At 46.4% G+C, this 14,388-nt stretch overlaps 2 pseudogenes; both read left to right on the forward strand.

Moving 5' to 3' along the window:
* The first annotated feature begins 4,630 nt into the window (after positions 1 to 4,630).
* LOC115329796 lies at positions 4,631 to 5,831 on the forward strand (annotated as a pseudogene).
* Positions 5,832 to 6,176: 345 nt separating this feature from the next.
* On the forward strand, positions 6,177 to 10,345 carry LOC115329795 (annotated as a pseudogene).
* The last annotated feature ends 4,043 nt before the right edge of the window (positions 10,346 to 14,388 follow it).

Genomic DNA, 14,388 nt, shown 5'->3' on the forward strand with positions numbered 1-14,388 from the left:
GACCGCTCATGAAAAATCGTGTTTTTATTTTGGTCATTCTTCTCTTCACGATGTGTTCTATTTTGTTGTACTTGCTCTATCTTTGTGCTGCTGAATTTTCTGCTCATATTGCTCCAGTTCTGTATTGTGCTCATATGTTCAAACACTAAAAAGAAATAAAAGTGGTCCGTTACCAATATATTGTAGCAACATTACATTACAAATTACTTTCGCAAAAAGTAACGTGGCAATTACAAAATTACTTAAAAACCTAATGGATCACAAGTAATCCATTACTTATAACGGATTACTCCCCACCTCTGTAAAAAGTTAATTATTGTAAAATAAATAGGAAAATGTTATACCAAACGTTATTAATTTTCCTAAAGGGCACTCTAATAGAAACCAATGGGACATCAACATTTTTTTACTTGCGACGCGTACTTTTTGCAGGCGCAATTTAGTCTGCATTTCAAGAAACACAGTGTTTAAAACAAATCTGGTCGTAATAGGCCTCTTGGGGTTCTTCGGCTCGTCCATATTTTGCACCCTTACGAGTCCCTTTAAGAACCCCATAAAAGGGTGCTTTAAAGGGTAAAAGAGTTCTTCCTCGTCAAGTTCATATTCTAGTGCGCCAGGGCCGAATAATGTTTGAGGCGACCCCATCATTCACGGGCTGAGAGAGTTCTTGGGGTGCCTAAGACCCTTGGAAAAACAGATTTTTCTTTCGAGTCTATAGCCCTACATTGTTTTGCTATGGTTACACGACGAATTTAGCGGTCTTATGTGTAGGGTGCAATGACGGCGCATTGGTGCAGTTGCTGCCATCCTCTGCCTTGATGTCCAAGACATCAAAATTATTATTTGCTTTACCTGCTTTTACATTTACGTAAAGTGTACACGTTTCTTTTTTTTTTATTTTCCTTGAGTAATCTACAGCATCTATCACAGTGGATCGCCAAACGACCCGATGAGGAACGCGTCACTGGTAGTTTTTGCTCTCGCACTTGATATTCAAACATGTTCCTGTTTGTCTGACGTAGATAGGTCCTTAAGTCGTCGGCATGGGATGCAATACCGATGTCAGACATTCTACATGCGTAACCCTCGCTTTCTTCCTATGTATTCTTGGGCGTATGCTAGACAGTTTGGAAATGGCTGAGAACACGTTCAATCGAGCAGCAATCTTGTTTTATTACGTGATAGCTTGTAAACGTAAGGGTTGGGGTAAAATTGGCTTTGTAATAAGCATATAAAGACCTACAATACCCTGATTGTTTCATGCCTGCCACTCGCTGATATATATATATTTTTTTTTAAGTGGGACGAGCCGCATTTCAGATGATTATGGTAATTTGTAACATTTTCAAATCGTAACGCGTGAGATACTTAATCGATGATGGGTCACTTAGTGTATTTAACCAAATATGTAGTGCTTTAAATTTCGACCTTTTTCATGTAGCTATTTTGTCGTCGACAAAGGGATATCAAGTACCAAACACGAAATAGAATCTAAAAAGAAACAACAGCCTTTATAAAAAAAATTTATTCATTGCTGTGAACGAAAAAATGGGTTATAAAAATTTCGTGGCTCTTAAAATGCCTACTAAAAGAGGCCCTATTTGAATATTTTTGGGAACCTTTTTCCTAGACTGAAGGAGAAGTAGTTTTGTTACATTTTTGTGAGCAATATAGCTGTAAAAGGTTACTTCCATTTTATAAATATAATTATAAAACAACTAAAATTACTTTTTCTTCCTAACTAGCTGTAACCATAGCACCAACTTTGATCAGAAATGTGCGCATGAGTCCAAGTACAGCAGAGCGAACTCATTTTTCTTCCTTTTCTTGGAAAGATGAGTAAAGCATAATAATAACAATATTGGTCTGTGTTATTCAATGTTACATCGTTCGAATGAATACCCAGACAAATATTCCTCGGTTTGCTCCCCCGAGCGCTAATTATTTTATTTTAGGGGCGGGGGCAACAATTTTTGTACTTCCAGTAGGCACCGCTTAGGGTTCATCGTTGACGTTCGTTACTTTCGAAATAGGCGTTAGTTTTTTCTACCTGGACAACAAATGTCGCAGATTTTTTTCTTTTTTAAATGAGCAGCGTTAACATCTTTATCTCGCAGCTAGAGGAAGTGGTCACGTGAGCTTGTGCCAATTGTTCGCCAGAAATGTTCATCGTGGTCAGCACGGGGTTCGGCAAAGCTAAGGGCACGTGCTGACTCCCAGACAATGTTAGGGTTTAGCTATTTCTGTCGTTTTAGCGAATAGCTAGACTCGACCCTCTACCCGAATGCTCGTCGATGCATTGAATCTTACACGTCCCAATCGAGTCCTTACGAGGGCTTATGTCCACCGTATGAGCCGCATCTAAATGTCATCACCACGGGTGTCCCACGTAAGCTATGCAACTCCACGAGGAGAAGCTGAAGGAGGAAGTCCGCTTTTGTTCTTGAAACTACACCACGACAAAGCTTCTTGGACTGTGGCGTCGCACAGGAGTATGTTTGGGTTCCGCTAGTGCCACTCGGCTAGCGTAAAGTGGGAAATATTTCAACTCAGTATCGGAGTAGCAGAGCCCCTTTAAAGAGGGGCATTTACGCAAACGTTGATACGTTACTCCCAAGACTGCCACATATTGTAATTTATTAAGGCTAAAGCCTCATATGTCTCATAGTTCGGTCAATCTTCAAAGTCCTTGAGTGAAAACATGTCGGTAACACGAAAGGTACCAAAACATTAACGTGATTACTCAGGCGATTTAGAGGCGATGAAATTAAGGATGACGACCGAGCGAATTAAGAGGAATCAAATTGAATTAAGAGAAATGAAAGAGAATTAAGAGTAATTAAAGAGAAATAAGAGTAATCAATGGGAATTAAGAAGGACCATAAAGCGAAATAAGAGGAATCAAAGTTAATTAAGAGGAACTAAAATGAATGAAGAGGAATTAAAAACAATGAAAAGGACAACGAGGATTTTGTGCGTGAAAACTGGAAATGACATATAAAAGAGATAAAGAGAATATAAAAAAAGAGAACGTGAAGAAAGAGAACGTGAAATAAAATAAATCATGTGTATGTCTTTAATACATCGGCTCTTGGGCTTTCGGCTTCAAGTCGTCTTAAGGATAACATAAGAGAGCCTAGGAATGTTTTCACGCGTTTTAGTTCGAGTCGACTTTCGTCCACATTATCCCGAAATGCGTGCCGAGCGACACCGCAGCGACTACACTTAGAGGGCAGCAGCGAAGAGCACCCCCCCCCCCCCCCCTTTCCCGCCCCACACGCTTTCTTGCCGAATTCCGGGGCCCGTCTCCAGCCCAACACTGTGAAAACACGAAATCCCCGAGTATCACACCCCATTATCTCTGTGGACACAACGGCGACGAGTCCGCTGCAGAATCCTCCGACTCAGCAATTAGGGCGGCCATTATCTCGAGCGACAGCTGACCGATACGAAGAAGAATCTCCGCGGGGCGGACAGAGCGAACGCGAAATGAAGACAGAAGAAAGGGAAAAGTGGAGCTCGAGGGAAAGGGCGAGGCGAGAGCCTCCTTCCGAGGTCATTGACATTGACCTTTAAAATGGTTCCGCATCTGCAGATTTGGTACCGAGCCTCCCGCTTCCGCCATCTATGGGCGTCGCGAGGAAACTGGCTGAGAGAAAATACGGTTCCACGCGCCTCGCACCAGGGAAAAGAAAGCGCTACCTCCACCGCGCTTTTATTTTCAGACAGCTTCGGTTCTGATCTCCGCGTGAAGATGGCGCCTCATGCGCGCGCTTCGCCGAATTGCGTTTTCTGAACAGCCGACTAGACTTGTAGGGCAAAGTAGAGCATTTTTTTTTTTTTATTGGCTGCCCTCGAAAAGCTGACAGCTTGACACATACATAAGTGCAACTAGATTTTTGTATTGTTACGTTTAACCTGGCTATTCCGCAATGTATAAAAGCCTTGCCAACTTTAAATATCTGCTTTTCTATTCTCCAAACGCATAAAGAAGGTCAGCGTTTTCACGTCCAGCGAGTTTGAGCCGCATTCCTTCTTGACGTAGAACTACGTCTTTCTCCACGTTTGTAAAGGGGTGCAAATTCGGGAGGTCGATGTCACGAAAACTTGGTCGCGGAAGTGACGTCACACAGATAAAAGAAAGAACCCGCCGCGCAGTGCGCACATGCGTCCTTCTTATCTGCAGGCTCGCTCGTTTGCTCGCTACAACGCGACGCGCTTTCGTCTGATTAAAACGGCGATAGACGCCGCTCCAGCAGCCATGATTCCACAATCTTCCATCAGGACTCTTCGGTAGGGGCCGACGTGTCCGGACGTGTCTCCGACGAACTCCGTGCTTTCCGGTACAAGTGCCCGGGATACGGACCTTTTTGGGGTGGGCTTCGCATAATTGTCTCCGCTACGTTCCGAGAGGTGCTGTAAAGGACAGTTTCACCGGCGAAGTCAATTTGTAGTCCCGGGAAGGCGTGCTGGCGCTAGGCCTAACGTTAAGCCTACCGTCGCCACGTTGTTCTCCGGCGAGCATGGCGGACCCGGAGAGAGATGGAAGGGAGCGGCTGCATGACGACAACCTTCGCAATTTTCTGAGCGAGCTGGTGAGGAAGGCGCAGGAGGGAAACCTCATCGAAGACGAAAGCCCTTCAACGAAGGAGGAAAAATGGCAAACGGTCGCGGCAACAAACCACAGAAGAAACTCGAGAAGGAGTACTCGACCGCCGTTAGAAAGGAAGCCAGGACACACGTGGTCGTCATTCGGATACGAGATTCCGAGGTGAAGAGAATCACGCGTCACCAGCTACTAACAGGCATCGTCAAGGCGGCCGGAGTTCCGTTGACCATGGCCCACGTGGAAGATAGCATACGTATTAACGCCAAGAGTAACACGATCTCCGTTCTTACCAACGATCAAGAGAGAGCCCAGCGATATGCCGAAGTTTGAAGCTTTCATGTTCAAGATAAGAGGGTGGACGTCTACGGTCACGGCACGACGCCGGACAGATTTCGGCGAATAGTGGAGCCCAAGGTCTTGAACCCAGAAACTGAAGTCGACGAAGGTGAGCTCCTGGAACACTTAGTGAAATGTAATCCGCATACGGTAATCGTGAACGCCAAAAGAATGGGGAGAACGCCATTTGTGCTCATAACATTGGGAACTCATAAGCCGCCGGGAGTTATTAAGTTCCTGTGCGGTCTATTTCGCTTCCACGACTAATTGGAGAAGAAACAGGTGTGTATGAGATGCTGGAAGATGGGTCATCGCAATGGACACCTGTCCAGCGCCGGACACCGGAAGATGCTCGAACTGCGGGGAAATCCACGACCACCCGCCAAAAGTACGTGGAGTGAGGACCGAGTACACGTGCACCCCTAGGTGCCTGATTTGTGGAGGACAGCATTACACAGGCCGCAGGGACTGCAAGGGGAGATTCAAGCCGTACCAAGAACCCAAGAACCTACCGAAAAAAGCTCCTCCCAAGAAGAAAGATTTCGTCGAGATCTCGCCCCAAAAAGAGGATGAGCCAATGAACGAACAAGGGCGAAGCTACTCGCAAGCTCTAAGCAACAAGAAGCAAGCATCCTCGCAAGAGAAACAGGACGATAACCCGGCAATGGCGGAAATCGCAACCCTAAAGAAGGCTATAAAAGAAGAACGAGCAGCTTTCGAAAAACAGCTAAGGGAGGAGAGAGCAGCCTTGGAGAGGCAGCAGAAGGAGAAAGGAGCAGCCTTTCAAAAGGAAAGCAACGACCTCAAACAAAGGCTACAGAATGACGGCGGTAACAATGGAAGAAAACAGGCCCCCGCAGAGCCGCCCTTCCGGCTCCGCCGCTGACGTCACAGCACTATGGACAGATGGAGCAAGACGAAGAGCACGAAACTACACAAACCAGAAAAGTCTTGAGAAAAAGAAGACAAAGGTCAGACTCTGAGGGAACAGAAGCATCGGTCACGGATGTGGAATCTGTCAAAGCGGGCCGACTGTGCTCCACGCAGACATTGACGCTAAGTTCGAAGCAATAGCTAAGACAATGCAAGAGATGCGGGAAGTGCTGGTTTCTACCACAAAGACGCTTCAAGCATTCATGCAAGCTTCGGAGGAAAGATTCCGGCGAATAGAGGAGTATTTTGGTCCAACAGGGACATGAACGCAGCGGACCGGCAAACGCATACAAACACAATGGCGGACAACAATTCCATCCACGTGTCGCAATGGAACAGCTATGGTCTCGGCACCAAGATCAAAGCGCTTAAAGTGCTCATTCTCGGTGCGGCCAGGCAACCAGACATAATTGGCATACAAGAATCTAACGAAAAATGTACCATCCCTGGCTACCACAGGTTGTGGGAACGACGTGTTCCCCGCATCCCTATCTAGGCCTAGATCAGGCAGGCCGTCGGGCGTCGCCACGTGGGGGCGCTACCCGGATGCGAGGGCGAAGCCGTTTTCCCTGGTGGACGGCTTTCCCTCGCCCCTCTCGGGTGATTTGCCTATAGGCACACCCTTCGGGATCATGACTTGGACGCGTCCGCCCCTCCGGGGAGCCACCTACATCCGACCCACCCCGGGCGCGTCCATTCCCGCAGGCTATATAAGACGGCCCTAATCCAATGGGCGGGACTCTCGCTGGAGGAGGCTGTGCTCGACGGAGCCTTCATATCCTTATCTGATCCTCCCCCTCCGTGATACTGTCAATAGCGGCAGCGCGGACTCCGACTGGCGATCCTGTCAAAAGAGACAGCGCCGTCATCTCCAACATTGTTGGCCTTCGGGCAAGCGTGTAGCATCTAAGTCAAATAAACACGTCTTTATCCGGACCCAAGGAACCTTCTGTGTTTCTAAGTGGTAGCCCCATAAAAGGGGAAACCCACAAGGTATAAAGAGATTGGCGGAGGGGGAGGAAAAATCGTGCACACTTTCGTAAGAAATCTTCAGTCAAACAGCGCGACATCCCCCTGGATGATGAAAGCAAAACTGTAGTCACCGAAATCATGCCGAAAAAGAAAAATCTGTAGAGCCTATTCGTATGTAACGCATATTCCAGTCCGAGGGGTACTTCTGACTCCATTGCCACTATATTTCAAGAAGCGGAAAGCATTGCGGGACAAAATCACATCTTCATCATGGGGGACTTCAATGCCGAGAATAGTATGTAGGGATACCCCCGGGACTCTTACAAGGGAAAGGAAGTCGCTGAGCAAGCCGACATACACAATGCCATCCTGATGAACGATACAGCCGGATACACAAGGATCGGAAACAGTGTGCAGAGAAACACCAACCCGGACCTTACGTTTGGCATGAACATAGAAGACTACTGCTAGACGAACAGCAAAGAAAATCTCGGAAGCGATCACTTCATCATACACGTCGAACTAATGCTGGAAGGGTAGTGTAGAAGAGCTACCCCCCAACAAATGCGCACAAACTGGGACGCCTTCCGCAGCCTCAGGGAAGAGAAAGGTAGACCTCTCCGAAGACATAGAAGAATGGACTGCAAGTATAGTAGAAGATCAACGTGCGGTCACCCGTGAAGTTGAAAATCCCTAGCAAGCAAGATCCATGGATGAGAGACTGAGAGGAATGCTCGAAGCCTACAAATCCATTTACGGAAGGTGGCAGAGGACCGGCAAGCAGTACCCCAAACTCCTCAAAAGAGCAGCCAAGTTGTGCAAGGAAATCGAACATTACGCACAGCAACTTAACCAACAACAGGGGCAACAGCTGTGGGATGAACTCCAACGTCAACTGCACATCAAGAACCCGTGGTCCCTGTTCAGACGACTACTGGCTCCGGAAGACACGAAGGTCGAAAAGAGGAAGCTCTTAACCAAGATTGTGCGAGATCATGACGGAGACATGAAAAGCATCTTTGGAAACTCAAGGAAATATACCTTGACACCCCACAAGGACGCCTCAAGCAGTACACCGGTGAAAGAAACGAGTGACTTGACGCTCCCATCATGGAGCATGAGACGAAAAAAGCCATGATAGGACTCAAGACATCGTCAGCACCAGGGGCCGACAAGGTGACAAATAAGACGCTCAGAAACCTGGTCAACGAATCGGTCAGAGCACTTGCCTTGTACTTCAACCAAATCTGGAACACGGGCAAGCTACCAAGATATGTCAAGCATGCCATAGTGTGCTTTATTCCAAAGCCCGGGAAGCAACTTAAACTGGAGAATCTCAAGCTCATTTCGCTCACATCTTGTGTGGGCAAACTGCTCGAACGTATCATTCAAACCAGAATACAAGAGTACATGGAGGAACATAGACTATTCACGGACCAAATGTTCGGATTTAGAAAGCATTTGTCCACACAGGATGTCTTCATTCAACTGAAGGAAAGTGAAGACACCAAGAAATGGACCCCATTGGCAGCTTTCGGCTTGAGGAAAGCTTTCGATCGGGTCTCACACGAAGCTGTACTGAAGCAAGTAGCTCATTTGGGACTTGGAGAGAAGGCTTTCCATTACATTAAGGACTTTCTGTCCGCAAGAACGGCCCGGATACAAATGGAAGGCGACACATACACAGAATTCAAGGTGAATGATGGAAGCGGCACCCCACAAGGGGTGGTCATCTCCCTGCTTATTTTCAACATTGCCATGATTCCCCTATCCCGAAGGCTACAAGAAATTGGAGGGCTACATCACGCGGTATGCGCGAATGACATTACGATATGGACATCACTTCCATCTCCCCATATGGGCAACACCATTAAGGCAGGAGTCGAAGTGGTCAAAGAAGAAGCCAAGAACATGGGATTAGAAGGTGCGGCAGAAAAATCGGCCCTACTCATGAGATCCACGCAGAACCGTAAACACAAGGTCGATATGAAATTTTACCTAAAATTACAGAACATCGGCGTACCGAGAGTCAACCAGACACGGGCACTCGGACTGGAAATCTCGATCAGCAGTAGACAGTGCGACGCCATAAGAAGTATTCGGCAAAATGCAGACAATACGGCCAGGCTCATCAGAACAGTTTCGAGACGCAACTACGGACTCAAAGAAAATGGTACCTGCAGACTGGTACAAGCTTTCACGCTGAGCAGGATCATGTGTGCTGCCCCGTACATGAACCTCAGCAGAACTTCGAAAGACGCGATTGACGCAACCATACGCAAGTCTTTCAAGACGGCGTTGGGCATCCCACAAACGACCTCGAACAAAGTCTTGGGCCAATTTGGAATCCACAATGGCTTCAAAGAAATGACAAGAGCACAACACGAAGCATAAGTCACGAGACTCTCCAAAACAGCGACAGGAAGACAAGTCCTGCGAGACGTTGGAGGAGGCACACAGAAAAAAGAGAACGAGAAAAAAGATATACCAAGGGAATGGGCCAACTCAATGTACTGCGCGCCTCTACCGGAGAACATGAACACAGAACGCAATCAAGGAATCAAGAAAGAAGAGAGGCCACAGCACGTGCGCTGAACAAGCAGCACAGGAGCCGCCAACACATTTTTCATGCGGACGCAGGACCGTATCGTGTACGTACTGGAGCATACGCCATAGCGGTACACAACTCGAAACAAGACGTAACAGCTACCGTTAAAGCCAAGAATATTGACGAGGCAGAAGAGGCCGCAGTCGCACTTGCAAGATTACAAGCCCTACGACAGAAACAGACAACAGTCACTATTACTACAGACTCTAAAACGACAATCCTAAACATGTGTCGAGGAAAAATCGGACTGACTGCAGCCAAGTTACTCCGGAAGAAGACTCCCAGATGCAGAAATAAGACACACGTTGACCTGGGTCCCCGGCCACACGGGGCACCAAGGCAACGAGACGGCCCACTCTCTCGTGGCACGAGCTCTCAACTACCGAGCCACGAGTAAAACTGGCCTTCCCACGACTCAGTGTGATCATAGCTACGGGGCCTCGCCTTACCAGCAGGGCCCTGTAACTTATGATGAAACTCTCAGAAAATTCCGCCACCAACGTAAAACGTTGGGCATGCCTCAAAAGAAACTCTCCAGGGCTCAAGAGTCTACCTGGAGAAAGCTTCAAGCGAAGAACACCCTGACTCCCAGAATCCTGAGAAGATCCTGGGCGGACCTGTTTTCCGGACGGTGTGAAGACTGCGGCCTGGCGGGGGGATCCTGGAGCCACGTCTACTAGACGTGATCCAGGAACCCGCTGCCACCAACCCTGACGGCGACCACCTCCGATATCGGGGAAGAAGATCTACCGGCCTGGGAACAACTCCTAGCGGCAGAAGATTACGAAGTCCAGCTGACGATCATCACACGCACTCAAGTCATAGAAGACCGGCTTCGAGAGCGGCTGAAGACAAGACGAAACCTCCTCCCTCCCCAACCCCCATAATTAACTCGAGCCATCCCCCATGATGTTTGCTTCAATAAAGTTTCTGAAGGAAATGAAAATGATTCTTCAATTATCGCTCCGGATAGCGGCCGCGCGGCCAAGCTTGCGTGCTCTGCGGCAACCGTGTCTACGGCACGGGCACTTCACGCGACTCTCTCGCGCAATTTAGCGAAACGTTCAAAACAATCGCACGCAATTCCGCATATGCGCCTCGGCGATGGCGCCGCGGAGAGCTGCGCATTTGCCTCTACCGGACTCCGAACCTCGGGCAATCGCTTCTTGCACACCCGACGCCGTCGCGCTGCAAGAGCCCGTGGACATTTCTTCAGCTGCAACCGTAGTTCTACGGAAATTTATGCAGGATAGTAAACCTCGAGGGCTATCCCATTTCAATATTATGATAACATCTATCAGCCCTAAGACGTACTTTCCATTTGTTATGCCACCCTTGAGAATTCATAATATATATGATGTTTTATGTTCGCGAACTCTCTGTGCCGTTTGTCACCTACTTTATAATGAAGCAACATGGGAGCTGACTTCTGAGTAACATACGAGTACGTTGTTTTATTTTAAAACAATGTCAACATTGCTAGTATTCTTTTTTTATAACGGCAGTTCAAAGTACAGAGGATATATTGGTGCTAGTAGACATAAAAGGAATAGCGGAAAAAGTTGTTATAGTAGACCCTTTTGAGAAGTGCGCGCCATCCGCTACATCAGTTCTACGATTCCTGCATTGTCTGGGCACGTGCTCTGAACACGGGTTGGACACGAAGGCTGCGTCAACCCTCGGCCAGGACTCCGATCAAATTACAGCTTCGTGCCCAAGAAAGCGACGACCGCCAACGTTGCTTGATGGTGTACCGAAAAGGGGATATTGTAACTGACATTTTTGAAACTGCACTAGCCATTGGTCAACAGTAATAAATTAGAATTAAAAAGTACTGCTACATATAATTGAATTACAGTAATTCAGTTAATTAATTGAATTAAAGTATTTCCCGGTATAGGAATTGCGTTCTTTTTTCTAAAATTTCTGTCGGAGCGTCTTATACAACGGCGCGAGTTTCATTTTTTTTTTTTTTTCATATTGCTCTGCAAAGCGTTTCTGGACATTATTCGATTTGCATCGCGTTCGCTCTAACTAGTGAGTGAGGCTCCAGCAAGAGATTAAAATAAAATAACGAAGAAATCTTATGTATTTTGAACATAATAGTTGAAAGAAGTTAAGAGTTTTTTGCAAATTTCCTATCGTTGATGACGTCCTTGACCTGTACCAACGGAAAACCGAAACGACCGGAGTGTGGAACAACCATGCGCAATCTTTTGTGAGCGCCACACCGATTTACGGGTGTTTTAGGCAAAGAATCACGCTCTTCAATGAATCAGAAAGATTCACGGACACCTATTCAACCAGTCCTACCTCTAGAATTTCATTTGGTCATTATCCGACGCTTTACACCAATGTCGCGGCTGAACGCTCTTGTTTCACACTGATGGGCAAGTCCTCCGAAGCAGCATTTTGGCATTCATCGTCCCTTTGCCGTGCCCCTTGAACAGCGCAAGATGCAGGCAGTATTGTCATTTACGACGCAGTAGGAATGGCGGAGCACACGCGCTTTGGCCTTTCGACAGTTCGGTGACGGTACGTGACTCCGCGTGTCGTCCTTAGTGCGCCACTTATATAGACGACTGCAAGCAAGACCACTGGCCACCGCCATGTTTCTTTTCGTGAGGACAAGACCGTGCAATTTGAAGCTTGCCAAAGCTGTGTTCCCGGGCAAGCTGCACCTGCTTGCAGCCCCCTTACCAAAATGATCAATGAGTTTCAATTGAGTTTCTAATGTATTCCTGTAGACTCAACAGAAACTCAATACAAACTCAACGTCTAATGAGTTTTGATCATAAGAAACTTAATATCAATTCTATTGAATTTGCTCAGTAGGAATGCAATTGAGTTTGCTCATAAAAAACTCAATATCGATTTTATCGAATTTACTTATTAGGAGTGCAGTTGAGTTTGGTCATAAGAAACTTAATATCGATTCTATTGAATTTACTCAGGAGAGCAAATGCTTTTGGTAATAAGAAACACAATATCGATTATTCTGAAGTTACTTAGGCTCAATATTGCTTATTTAAAGTTTACACGTTAGATTTTTGTCATTCATTATTTTGAGCTTAGTCACTGAACATGCACTTGAGGTTTGTAGCTTGACAGACATTTCTTTGTCTCCTGATTTGAGATTCAAACAAGTTTTTGACATTGAGTAGTTGACATCAGCGGGTTTGCGCCATTTGCAGTTGAGAAACCCAGAAACCCTAACCATCAGTACACCTATGTCTCTCGGAATAAACATATTTTTATTAGATATATATTTTTAATGAAGTGAATATCATATGGATATCATATTTCGTTTATATTGTTATTATTGAGTGTGCGTTCGATGATCCACGACTTTGATTATATTTTGTATAGGTGCCTAAACCATAAACAATGGCACGTAACAACAGAGAAAAGAGTGAGCGCGACTCAAACTGGCCAGTCCTCGATCGGCGTTTTTTGGGCCGAAAGAAACCGAATTTTGAGCTGCCAATAGACTCTGTTTGAAATTCAGTGTCATATGGTGGCTCAAGTAACAGTTTACCTTTTTTCTGTACAAGTGAGGGTAATCTACCTGCACTTTGTAGTACCTTTGCCGGGCATCATCCCTTTCGCTAGTCAACAGCAGTCAAAAATATTTTTGGATATCTCAGTTTCGATGGTGACAAATATAGAACCGGTAAGGGCGAAGCAGCGACCAACTTCGAAACTGCGATAAAAATGCTAAACATCAAGAGGACTGTAATCCCAATTATGATGTGCCGCCAAAAGACCGACTGGACCCGAGTTAGAAAGGAACGCTTACGCATGCTCTTGTATCCAACACCTGCGTCGCATCGTACCAAACGTCTCGAACGTATAGGCCTATAGCATCATCTTCTACAGAGGATCTTTAACTTCTTCCATATTCAGGAACCAGAAGGCCGCCACATTAGTACGATACTATGTCATTCCTCAGATGGTGATGATAGTGATCAAAGTGAGCAGACTGAATATCGGAAAGGGTCTACTGTGTTCAGGGTATTTGGGCTCTCGTATGTCCTGTACAAATAAAAACCTTAGCGAGAATAAATACCCTGGCTAATCCGTGATCTGTTCTTGGTTCGAGACTACCTGGTAATCTCTGAGCTATCTTTAACCAAATCCCGTTGCAGAGTTCAGCACTCAGTAACTAGCAGGCACAAGTACAAACGTGCCTTCAACCTGCACCCTGCGCGGGTGCGGGGCTAAATGAAGCGCTTTTGCAGAACGTCAATTAATACCTTAGCACCGCGATAGGCCCGTAGCTCTCAAGATCCAAGCACCGCTTCAGGTGAACAAAATATAATATTTGTGGCTCGCTCTTCAAACATCCGTCATTACGATTTCCCACTGCTGTTTTTCCGTACTCAGTTCTATTCTAAGTGACAGCGTAGCAGAGGCTACAACAACAAACCAATGTAGTTAGTTATTAAAAGTCCCTTACACGCATTGCCAAAACCTTTCTCACTCACCCACCACCTCTCCTCTTTAACGCGTTCCTTCACCGTCCGTGCGAGTCTTTCCCCCATCATGGGAGAATTATATTTACGCACGGGCATTTCCCCCTTTGTCGTAATTCACAATACAACAACCACAATAAGACCGAGCTCCGAACTTTCGGTGCGCTGCCACGCACACGTGCTCGTGCGGTGCGAACATCGTTCAGGGGAACAAGCTTTTGCAACTGGCTTCGGCTTCGCTATCACGTAAAGTGAAATATGCGTACTCATGGAGTCTCTGAAAGAAAGGAATATGAATAATAAAGCGGAAATAAACGTTTTATGGGACGCTGAGGCCGCTAGCTGCATAATCCTTTTTACAGCTAAGCTGCTTAAGGCTAGGGCTCCATGGATTTTTCATGAGCGCCAGCAAAAACTCGCAGTGCCCTTTGTATCTTTGTCGTCGTTCCAAGCGA

This window comes from Ixodes scapularis, unplaced genomic scaffold (genome assembly GCF_016920785.2).
Source record: "Ixodes scapularis isolate PalLabHiFi unplaced genomic scaffold, ASM1692078v2 PGA_scaffold3__209_contigs__length_174095766, whole genome shotgun sequence".
Classification (NCBI taxonomy): Eukaryota; Metazoa; Arthropoda; class Arachnida; order Ixodida; family Ixodidae; genus Ixodes; species Ixodes scapularis.